Here is a 10,774-nt window from a genome sequence, read left to right on the forward strand (position 1 = left end):
AGCAAATTACTTAAACCCTCTGTGCCTTGGTTTTCTCATACAGAAAATGCACACAGTCCCAGAAACAAAGTGCTCTGGCTGTTAGGAGCATAAAATGAACGTTTTATATATAATGTGCACAGTGTCTCACATAGAGTATTATGTATGATATGCATCACATATATGATTATCTGATACACAGAAAGTCCTCAGTAAACATTAGCTAGAACACGTCTGATAGCTACCAAAGCCTTACCTGGTATATGCTTTCCTTCAAAACTGAGGGCAAAATGGAAGACGAGGAACTAAACGCTCTTGGGCCCCTCTCCCCTCGTGACACTGTACCGTGAAGACAGGGGTGTGAGCTCGAACCGGTTCTCACTGAATCTAGGGGAAAGGAAATCAAAGCACTTACCGATGGTCCCAGCAGGGTCCCCAGCGAGAGGCTTCTGCCCAAGGCACGTGCACCAGGCCTAGGCTGTCCTCAAGGCCATCGTCCATGCTGTCCCCCGCACGAGGGCCCCCGGAGCAGAGGCTGAAATCGAGTCTGCGCACCACGCGTGCGACCGTGTCAGCCCAGAGAGGGCGCCGTTTTCTGTCCTCACGAGGGGGCGGGGGTGGCTGTGCCCCACAGGGTCCTCCGATGGAGGAGGCCTCTGGCCATCTGTCCGCTTCCGCCAGCCAGAGGACAACGGGCCAGTCAGCCAGGACCCGAGCTGCAAGGGACGGAGAGGCCAACGCAGACGGGTTCAGCAAGAAAGGAAGCCAAGGGCCGGGAAGCCCAGGGGTGGACCCAACTTTGAACCTGGACTGAACACACTTCCAGGTTTCCTTCTCTCCCCGGGGCAGACCCGCGTTTCTCAGCGCCGAGCTCCTTTTCGGGCGGAGCGCCCTATGCTGACAGGAGAGCCCGAAACGCCGCCCGCACGGACGAGAACCAGCGTGCTTCTGTCGGAGTCTGGGAGAACTTGCCAGTCTTTCGCCGGGACCAGTCACGTGCCCACCTCTTACGCAACAGTTCTGGCGTGAGGGGAGTTTGAATTCTGATTGGCCAGGTCAGGGTCACGGGGTCCTTGGGGCGTCCTGGGTGGGGCCAGAACCACGTGACCTTCGCGGCTGCGGGTCGGAGGCCAGGGGGTGGTTGCCCGAGATGCTGCTGTTACCGGAAGGAGCGTGGATAAGCGGTGGCCCAGTAAAAAGGCAGGTGTGCGCTGGAGTGCAGAGGGGAGGCCGTGGAGGACTGGGATGGGGGCAGGAGGAGAAAGAGGGAGGGTGATTGGTCCTCAGATGTGTGTTTACTGGTCTACTAGCCTGCCTCAAGTGGTTGCTGACCGCTGAGCTGACATGGGCACGTCTGAAAGACCTTGCAATGGCTGCAGAAATTGCCCTACATCTCCAAGGCTGCGCTTCTCATATACACTGCCGGTTAAGAATCCCCTGAGTAGCTTTTGAAACATCTCAGGGCCTGGACACCTCCTCCAGAGGGTCTGTTTTAATTGATGGTGGTGGAGGGGAGGTATGGGTTTGTTTGTTTGTTTGTTTGTTTGTTTGTTTTTTAAGCTCCTCCAAGTGATTGTGTTGGACAGCCAAGTTTGACCACTGTCCTGAGCCACCTGCCTTCCATTCTTTAGTAAACATGACCACAAAAGGCTGGGGACGGGGAGTGGAGTTCATCCAGCTCCCAAGAACTCTCATCCTTGCTAACCAAACCAGTTTTCCCCACTCAGGTCCAAATTCTTGGAAGAATTAAAAGCCAGGGGGGGGGGTGCTTGAGAAGAGACTAGGGTCGGTTCTGTTGGATGTTGAGCGAGTAAGTACACTAAAGAGTACCACATTTTATCTTGTCAGTGTTCTGCTTTCGTGCTGTTCCCCCTAATGTCTTTTTATCCTAGTCTCAACGCCATGATGTCATCATATTAGCTAGTAATACAAATTGACAAAAAGGTGAAACTGCTGGAAAATGTGCTCAGAGGAAGAAATTATTCTCCTGTCCTTACTCTCCCTGCCACCAGCTTCAGTTCTGTTCCTTTTCAGGGAAAGGAGGGAATTCCTTGTTCGTTGCAAGAAGACCCCATGAGATGTTTATATGAATGCTACATTTATTAATTACAGGAAGAGATTTACTGTTTAATAGGCCAAACTTCTGAGGAGGAAGTGAAAATAACCAGCAACGATACTAACTATAAACAATCTCCACTTGCTGGATTAAGAAAAGATACATCCACTGCTGAGTTTCTAATCTACTTTGGTTCACTATACCGCTTGAGCCTACGAGCTCTCCTGTTTGGTTTTTCATCTGTGATTTTCTGGAACCATTTAACAGGCTAAAGGAAGGCTTTAATTCATGAACATTGCGTCCACAATAGATTCGTGAGCAGAGAGTTACGGTAAGTGTCTTGGGGTCATCACACGTCAGTGTAGGCATATTATATTCACCCACAATTGCCATCCCTTGATGCAGAAAGTAGAACTATCAGGATGCCCTCTCTGGTCTACCCAATACAAAAATTTTATATTGTTAAGATTTAGAGGACTTCCTCCAATGCCACTCTCTTTCCCTGCTTTCACATAGTCACATTTATTCTGTCATTGTGACAGTTTCAGTGCATTTTTTGTTTTGTTCTTTATATCCTCTCTTGTACTTGTAAATCACATCCGTTGCATTGAACGCTTCAATATTTGTTATCCTATTTTGATCCTCTCTGTCACCCTGGGATAGTGAAGTATGTTAAGGACATAAATGCTGCTAATGATTCCATTCTTTAAGGCTATTTCTGAATCAATGAGTGTACAATTCCATAGCAGATATTTGAAATGCTTCTCAAGTATCACTACATGTTAATGACCTCTTCTGATGGGTCCATAGACTTTTGATATAACCTAAAAGCACAGATTTTTTTTTACCCAGGATTGTGTGCTGCCGACACCTTCAGCTAGTCCTTAACCCCACCATCCCACTAAATAGGGCTCGAGTTCAGATCCACACAGGGACCAGGAAGGGGAAGCAGTTGCATGAGAAGGGATTTGTGGGGACTATGGCAAACCAGAAAGCACGATCCGCTTATCGCCATGGAAAAAACAAGGGCCAGGTGTTGTTGGGTCTTCCACTGTCTCAAGAGAAATTGTTAATCCAGATCTTTGTGTAATCTCCCTACTTTGGAATTACTGCTAACTAATCTTTTTTACTCTCTCTTTTTAACTCTAGAGGCCAAATAGGCCATTTTTTTCTGGCTGGATTTAACCCTTGAGCTGTCACCTGTGGTTCCAAATGGCCGCGTCAAATTATCTTTCCTCATCCCTGAAAACCCCCTGCACCAAACAGCTTTGATTACCGTCTCCGTCTATTTCTGTTGTCCTGAAAGGAACAAATGTGGCGAATTAAAGAAGTGGGTAAACACTAGTATGATGCTGCAAGCACGTACGCATGTGCGTGTACATGCACGTACATGCAAACGCACACACACACAGACACCCCACCTGAGCAGTGTCATCACTACAATCAAATCCTATGGTTGGCCCACCAGGGAAGGTAACCCTAAGGTTCTTCTGAATTAAAAAGAATAACAGCTGTGATTCTGGGAACAGAAGAGGTAGACAATGAGCTGGACCAGGATGCTGCCCCAGGTGCTTAAACATTTAGGTTGGACTCTTGAACCACATTCCCTCCTACTTCTTCTGAGCTTCTGTGATCAAACCCTGAGCTATCAGGTTGCCCTGGAGCCCAGATCTCCCTTCTGTGTTTCCAGGTTGCTTCCCCTGCCCCTTCTTATATCCTGTTCATCCTTCACAGAAGCTCAAGACACATCTTCTTCCAGAAATTTCCCTGGCTGCTTTAGCCCCAGAGAAATTTCTTCCTCCTCAGATTTTGGTCATGCTTATAATCTAGCCATTCCGCTTTGCCACTTTTGTTACATCCAGCTTTTCTACTTGAATGCATAGTTGCATCCCTAAGAGATTATCATTGTGGAAAATGTTGTTTAAAAAGCAATTGTTTTGATGGGGAAAATAGAAATTAGAGGGCAGAGAGCTTCCGAATCACAAGAACTGATTATATTTTCTGTACTCATTTAAGAATAGATGATTGTATATAGCTATGAAATATAAATATCACTGCACAAATCCAGTATCGGAATAAGTTTAACCTCTGCTCAAGCCAAGTCCTTTGTCTTTTTATACACGTTCTTAACACTTTTTTTCATTCATTCAATAACTCATTTGTTCAGCAAATATTTCTTGAGCTCCTACTATGTGTCAGACACTGATCTAGATGCAAGTGTACAACAGTAAGCAAAAGAGAAGATTCCTCCTGCCACTGAATAGACATTATACTAGGGCAAGTAAACAATTTCAGACAGCAATTAGTACCATGAAGAGAAATAGGCTGACAGACTAGAGAATGCCTGGGCATGTGAGTAAGGGAGCAAGATTAGCGAGCCGATGGAATATACAAAAGGTAACACGCAAAGCCACTCAGACAAAAAGATTCCATCCCATGTACAACAGGGTTTTGTTTTGCTATATAAATCGAAATTGCTACTCTTGAGACTCTGCTAGCTACCTAGCTTCATTTTTAACACTGAAACTGAAGTATGACTTCATGCAGCCAAGTGCAGGATCAGTGTGCAGCTGAGTAAATTTTCTCCAAGTGAACATACCCATGTGTCTACCTTCATCAAGAAGTTGAACATCATTGTCCCCCATCCCCTAGAAGACCCCCCTCGTGCGCCTTTTCAATGACTAACACCCTTCTGTTTATTAGCTTAGCCTGGTTTTTATATCGGTATAAATGAAATCCTAAAGTATTATTTGATACTCTTTTACTGACTACAAGTTATTTCTCTACTATGCATTTGACTGTGAGCATTCAATTATTTCCAGTTTGGGACAATTAAAAATAGTGCCATGATGAACATTCTAGTTCCAGTCTCTTGGTCCATATATGTATATATTTCTGTTTATTATGTAAGGGGTTTTACGTCCAGCTTTAGTAGATACTGCCAAAGTAGCTGCACTAACTTATGGTACAACTGTGGATGTTTCCTCACTCCCTTAAAGTTGATCTACAAAACTTCATAGTGTTATATAAGAAAACGTACCAGTTTTTTTCCCCTTAAAGATAGTGTTTTATATAGCCTTTAAAGAAATCCTTGTCTACAGAAATCCTTGTCTAAAGAAATCAGCTGCGAGTGGCAGGGGCTACAAATTACCCCACTGACGTTTCTCTTGGGAAAGAGGTTCATGAGAATCCTCAGGGTATTTCTTCCAGAAGTTATATGAAGTGAATCTTAGTGGTACATGGGGTGGACTGTAGAGGACATTGCCATTGGCCAGGCCTTGTGTTGGGACATATATCTGGCCTTGTAACATATATCTACACCTAGTTCTCTGAGCCTTTATCCCTTTCTTCCATTATCTATGTAGCGTTTCCTCACTGTGGCATTTCTGTCTTCATTGACTTTTCTACTTCATTTAATGTAGGCTATTACTACTTCCATGCCTGTAGAAGCCACTCTAACAGTGTGTTTGCATATCTTGTAGGGACTTTGCCAGGATGTTACACTCTATATCTTGACAGAATCTTCACAAATCAATAAACTCTGTTTTGTGGAATCTTATGTTTTGACCGTAGCTCCAGCACCCTCAGACTATAGTCCCATGCATATGGGAGCATTTCTGGTTCCTGTTGGTACATGTTGGCTATATCCTGCTTCTGCTTTCAAGTCTAGCCCTTTTTCCTCTCTCGTGAGGCCCGGTATAGCCCTGCCAGATCATCTTGGACTTGACCCTTGTTATTTACTGGCTTATTGGCTGAAAGGAAACTAGGGGCAGATCCTGGGCAGGGGAAAAATATCTGCAATCTTCAAATAAGGGGAAGCAGTCCATTAAGGGACGTGCACACCATTTCTAGAGGTTCAGCGGTTCAGAGGAATCTTAAGATTCAAGATTTTAGTCTGCTTTAATTCTCTTCTTTCCTGATCAGGGCCAACACATCACAAACGTGCTGTCTTAGTCTGTTTGGGCTGCTGTAACAAAATACCACAGATGAGTGGTACTTTTACTTCTCATAGTTCTGGAAACTGGAAAGTCCAAAATCATAGTGCCAACAAATGTGGTGTCTGGTGGGAACCTGCTTCCTCTTACAGGGTGCCTTCAGGCTGTGTCCTCACGTGGCAGAAAGGAACTTGAAAGCTCTGTGGGGCACGGTCTCTAGGAGCACTATTCCTGGTCATGGTGGTTCCACTCTCATGGCCTAGCCATGTCCCAAAGGCCCCACCTCCAAATACTTGCACTTTAGGGTTTAGTTTCAACAAAGGAATTTGGGGGTGGCAGGAAGACACATTTGGACCATAATTCATGGCTATGTTTACAGTTTAACTTTTGGAGCTCCCTCACTCATGAGAGTCCTGGGCTGTAGAAGATGCAGACCTCTTTATAGGCTACCAAGAAAGCCCCCTGGATCGCCTTCTTAACTTTTAATTGCCAATTTATCACTCTCAGCCTCTTGTTCTCTTTCTCCAAAGCATCAGTGAAGCTTAGCGACAGCTAGCCAAACCCACTGTTCTTTGTGTTATGGTTGCCACCCATCTCCCAAATGCCTGTTGTTGTCCCAGCTTGTGAATTCCTTTCTGCCAGAATGCTATCCCAGTTTGCCACCAGTAACAACACTGATTACACTGCTACCTCATGCCAGGGGCTGTGTTCTACTTACCACCAACAATGAGTCCTTCTTGCCATTCAGGCAGCTGGCAGTTCGGCTCCATGTTCACATCTGCTTTCTCCACCCACTTCTCATACCAACTGTTATGGGTCTGGTTGCCCAAAAGCAGAATCTGAGATGAAGACCAGAATGTGGAAGGCTTCTTAGTGCAGCTTTTGGGATCAACACCCATGGAAGGGATATGAGTGAAGGAGGACTGAACAGAGGGAGAAGCTAGATTCTTCCAGACAAGGGGGTGTGGCCTTGAGCAAGATTACCCTTTTTACCTGAGAAATACTGGAGAGCTTCCTGCAGAGAGCCCTCAGTGGTACCTCACCTTAGAATGTAATATAATTTACCATGTGAACTGAATACAGAGTTCACATGATAATCCCAGGGTTTTTTGTTTTTTTTTTTAAAGAATTTGTCTGGAAACAGATGTTGAATTTAAGCAAATGCATCTTTTCTACCTATTAAAATAATCATATAATCTATTGAGATAATTTTCCTGTATTCCATTCACATGACAAATTACAGTGACTTCAAAATGTGAAACCCAGCTTAGATTTCTTTTTACACACCTGTTGATTTCATTTGCTAGATTTGTGGCATTTGACTTTTAATGTCTATAAAATTTTTTGAGAGATCAGTCTACATATTACCATTTTGTAATGCTTTATCATAGTTGGCTACAAAGGTTATGCTACTTTCATAAAATGAATCAGAAAGTATTCTCTCCATTTGCATAAGACCGGTAATATTTTTTCTTTAACCATTTGAATGAATTCCTTGGTTAATCCATCTAAAACCAGAGTTTCTTTGGGAGGATTCCTTTTCTTGATTAGATATAGGACTATTCAGATTTTTTCTTTCTTCTTACGTCAGTTTTGGTAAGCTGTGTTCTTATGAATTTACTTATTGCATCTAAACTGTCAAAAGTTTCTATTCAGATTCTCATCCTTTTGGAAGCCTTCTTCTAAACTTTCTACTTGGTTTTTTCTACTCTTTGCCTTGAACTACTTTTGAATTGGAAATTGCTTTAAGTGGAAAAATGAGTACACTATTAGACTTCCTTCTCTGTACTTTCTTTCCCTCCAAGATCTTGACCTCTCCAATCTCCTTACCTTAGTATCTCTCTAATACTTTCAAAACCATATCTTTCTAAACTTTGCTCACTGTTTCTAGTTGTTCTTAGCAGGAGGGTTGGTCTGCTCCTCCATGATAAATGGAAATGGAAGAACTTCCCATATGATTATAATAAATATCTGACTGGTAAGTGCAAATGCATTCTCTAATTAACCTATCTCATATTCAAATATTGTTAGGAATATTTGTGCTAGATAAGAACACCTGTTTATTCTTGTATTGCACTCTATTTGTCTCTCATATAGCAATCTTCTTAAATAGAGTGACAATGTATCTGTCAATGGAGAAGCAGATTGGGATCTAAGTACTGAAAGCTTATTCATGCAGTTTGAAAATCACTAACAAAAAAAAATAAAAAAAAAAGAAAATCACTAACATTACCATCACTTTAAGCATATTAAATGTTCTCAATTAATATAGTCTGTTACTATCACTATTATTGTAAGTGCCTTGTTATGTTTCTATAAGATAGCTCTCAGCAAAACAATGAAGAAAATTGTCACAGTAATATAATTGGCTTAGAATGACTTAGTTACTTACCAAATTCAGCAAACGTTGTCTAATGGACCAGCAATCATTATGTAGAACTAAATGCTTGATTCTTTCTTACCTAAGAAAATAAAAATAAAAATAAATAAATTTTAAAAAAGAAAACTTAGGTTATGATCATCACTACTTATCTTAATCTCCTTGTTAAAATCAGAACTCATCTAGTTTCAGACCAGACACCCATATAAAACAGTGTGACACAATCATAAAATACATATTCTAGCAAAGAAAGGTTTATGTAGCTAAAGCCAAGAGGTGAAAAACTAATAAATTCAAAATTCAATGAAACTGTCTATCTTCTGTCCTTAAATACTTGAGAGAAAGGTAAATTTTGAAGGATATAAACTCTTCCCATTTGTCCAAATAGAAGCCAACATCATTAGATGGTTTCCTGCATTTCTGTTTTGCCTTAGGAAGCTGCAATGTCACACAATTCCAAAGAGATATTATTAGCCAAATGGCCAATGATTTTAAGAACCAAGCATTTTAAGAACAACCATACTTTCAGGAATTATGATAGATTCTGGCTGCAGGTGGAAACGATAGTGGTAGGAAAATTTCAACTGCTGGTTGCTTGGTTATGCTCTTCTCTGAAATGTCTCTCGTTAACCTGATCTCTCTCTTTAGAACTTTGTGTTTAAAACAGAGGCACACATTCAAAGCAGGCTATAATTGCAATCTTTCAGCAAAAAATCATTTACCAAAACATGCCTTTCAGAATGTGGTACAATTTATCACCCCCACGGTGCATGACACACAATTACATTTGTCACTGCTTTAATTGGATATTACATGTCAGTAATGACTCATCAGTTCCAGAAGTTATGAAAGATAAATTCCTTACTACCGAACCTCAGAATTTGCTCCAAAAATAAAGCTAAAAAATCATTTATTTCTCAGTAAGGGTGGAAGCTACATTTGGAAGAAACACTAATCCCTGTTTCAGAAAAATAACAATGTATTTCATTTATTGACAGCAAGATGATTGCCCACAGTGTTTCTCATTACCCCTAGATCACAAATGAGTAAATCACTGTCAGACAAACCAAGGTTAAAACCAAGTGTGTACATTTTAACAAGGTGCAGCAAATGAATGAATGAACGAATAATAAATAAGTAAATAAATAAATAAATAATACTTAAGGGCTCCATCACTAGGAGAGAATTACTAACCCAGAGAATTTTTTCAGATCCTGTGATCTGATAAGCTCTGCAACCCAGTCAATGCTGGAATTAAATTAGGCTTCAGAAAATGAATATTTCATTTTTAAGATTCTGTTGCTTGGAGACCTGAAAAGAGAAGGCTGGTTTAGCCCAAGACAAGAGAGATGTTATGAGGGCCAGCATTTTCGACTCCTGGAAACTGCCAGAGAATGCCTAGGAAAAATTACACAAGAGACGTGAGACAATGATGATGGTACAGATGAATGCGTTATAAATGCCACAATGCGTGTCATGTTCTTCCAAGCTAAAGAAGTCTCTGTCTACCTTTCACTCACATTGCTAAGACTTAAATTGCACGCAATATCATGATACCGTAGACCCCAACTACCTTCTGTTTCAACAGACACAATTTTTGAAAAGCAAACCAAATATAGCCTCAGTGGCAAAACAAAGGGATACTTCTCTTACTAAGGAGGTTCAACAAGAGTTAGAAATATGTGAAGTCACATTTCCATGTTGGATGTACCTACACTTATCTGGCTACATTTTAGTCAGGACTATACATAATGAATACGCTTTCCTTCATCACCCCTTACATGAAGCTGGAGCACCTATAGGAGATCTTCCACTTTGGGGGGACAGTAGATGCTAACTATTTCCCATTTTCTGTAACAACAGAATCACCTGAGCTTCGCATAAGCACATGACCACCCATCTAAAGATTACTTTTCCCAGCCTTCTTGGTAGGGAGGTGTGGCCATGTGAATGAATATGTTTTGAACAATGAGATTCAGGCAGAAACTGTGTGTAACCTACAGATTATGATTTTTTGTAAACAGGCTCTTACCTTCTACTTCCTGTTTTCCCTTCAGGTGGGCTATTGTGAAAGGTAATGGAGTGAGCCAGACTTAACCATGCAGAGCTCTAATTAGGGCATGACAGAGCAGCAAGATAGAAGTAACCCAGATCCTTGGATGACCTTATGGAAAAAAGTACCTTAACAAACCTGTACCTCCTGCCCAATTTTGGAGTGTAGCAGAAGAGAGAAATTAATGTCTGTTGTCAATCTGCATGTGGGGGCCTCTTTTTTACTGCAATGTAGCCTTTCCTTAATGAACACATTAGATTTGGGTAGCCATGGTCTCAAGAGACAATTTTGCCTCCTATCATTTGTTCAATTTTATCACTATTATAACCTCTTCTTGATTCTCATCTTCCTTCCTCAGTTCTTTATGTTAC

The 10,774-nt window shown here is 41.7% G+C and overlaps 1 long non-coding RNA gene across 1 annotated transcript; it reads left to right on the plus strand.

The window, feature by feature from the left end:
- Window positions 1-2,300: 2,300 nt before the first annotated feature.
- On the plus strand, window positions 2,301-3,379 carry LOC121045289 (uncharacterized). The gene is made up of 2 exons (XR_005797678.1): window positions 2,301-2,366; window positions 3,185-3,379. It is a non-coding gene; the product is annotated as an uncharacterized LOC121045289 (long non-coding RNA).
- Window positions 3,380-10,774: the final 7,395 nt, after the last annotated feature.

The sequence above is a fragment of the Herpailurus yagouaroundi genome, unplaced genomic scaffold (assembly GCF_014898765.1).
Source record: "Herpailurus yagouaroundi ecotype Mexico unplaced genomic scaffold, PumYag 190, whole genome shotgun sequence".
In the NCBI taxonomy this organism is placed as follows: Eukaryota; Metazoa; Chordata; class Mammalia; order Carnivora; family Felidae; genus Herpailurus; species Herpailurus yagouaroundi.